This window comes from Cynara cardunculus, assembly GCF_001531365.2.
Source record: "Cynara cardunculus var. scolymus isolate 2C chromosome LG 1, CcrdV1, whole genome shotgun sequence".
Classification (NCBI taxonomy): Eukaryota; Viridiplantae; Streptophyta; class Magnoliopsida; order Asterales; family Asteraceae; genus Cynara; species Cynara cardunculus.
In genome coordinates, this window is record NC_037528.1 from 22,902,817 (window position 1) to 22,904,511 (window position 1,695).

Here is a 1,695-nt window from a genome sequence, read left to right on the forward strand (position 1 = left end):
TGAGAAAAGTACCTTCAAGTTACCTTCTTCAGCGACCGCCTTGCCTTTCGACTTGGGGTCCTGGAACCCTAATGGAGTCGATTCGCCTTGCCTTTGCTACCCCTGGAATGGAGATTCCCCGAGGGCAACACCTTTGGTGATGGTTGATGGCTTTTGGAACTTGATGGTAAAGTCATCTTCATCATCATCGTCGTCGTCACCATCTAAATCATCTCCGGTGTCTGGAATGACAGGTTCATCATCGTCTTTATCATCATCATCTTCATCCTCATCAACATCATCATCATCACTAGCAGCAGTGATGGTATGGACATCATCCCTATGGATGGCTTCGACAACCTCAGCTTGAGCAGCTTCGGTGGTCGTGATTATAGGAGCAACAACTGCTTCAGCTTCAAGAGCCTCGGCTTCAACTGCAACTGAAGCTGATACTGGGCCAACAGCTTGAGAAGCTGTTTGGAGCAGCATCAGATGATTTACCAGCGTTGGACCTCATCTCCCCCTCTCTGGCTAAGACTTGAGAGAATTGGCCAGAGAGTTCGTCCAAGCGCTGACGCTGGAGAACCATGGAATTCTCCAGCCTTTGCAAAGCATTGGCTAGAGTTGTCATTGCCTCACGCGTCTCATGGAGCTGGGCGCGATCATCGGCAGAGAAAGAGGGTCCACTTACGGGAGCTGGTTGACGGACAACATCCAGGATTTGCTGAAGAAGTCCAATCTGCTGATCAGCAACCGCCTGAGCATCGTCAGCCTTGCTGTGAAGAACAACAATGGCGACGTTGTTGGCGTGAACAGCTTCTTGGAGAGTCTGGAGCTGACTCTGAACTTCTTGAACGTTCGCCTGGAGGGCTAGGAAGTTCGCATCAAGATCGCCTTGGCAGGGCATCTCTTGGTGAACTTCGTTGAGCCTGAAGAGAACGGTATCAACGGCTGAAAGGAGAAGTTTGATGTCAGATGCCATATCATAGTCATCATCGATCTCTTCATCTCCTCCATCATCTTTCTCTCTTTCTCCCTCTTCCACTTCTTGAGCATCAGGCTGATGCATCAAAGAAGGACCTGCGAAAGAAGAAGTGTGAGCTAAAGGCTCAAGGTTAGAAGAAATGAAGGGGTAGGAAGATGGAATACCTGAGGGGCCTTCAGTGACATCAAAAAGAGTGTCACTGGTGGGAGCAAAGATGTCCTCGAGAGGATGGACATCCGTATGCTGAGGAGCATCGAGCGAAGCAACCTCAAGTCCTGTGGTGCGTGTGTTAGTATTAGGAAGGACAGTCGCTGATACATCATCGATATGTGTAAAGACCAAGGAGGGAGGAGAAGAGAAAATGGTTGAGAAAAGACGTGAGTGTTCAGCGGTGGCGGCGCTGATATCTACGCTTTTAGTGATTTGGGTCACTAAAGTGATTGGTGAAGGTGCCACTGATACAACAGTGATGGGAGAGATCACTGAAAAGCTGGGAGGGATAATAGAAGACGCCTCGGGGGTAAGGCTTGTTTCAATAACTGAAGCCTTTTGAGAGGCCCTAGCTAGTGATGTGGCTGTCCCCTTTTTGGCTTTCTTGGCTCTCTGAGGAGAACCAAGAGTTGGTTGAGAGGGTCGTTTAGAAGAGGTTTTGGTGACTGGGTTAGACTCGAGGGGGTTTTCCCTTGTCCTTGTCACCTGAGAGGAAGAGGTAGTGATGGCAATAGAAGAGA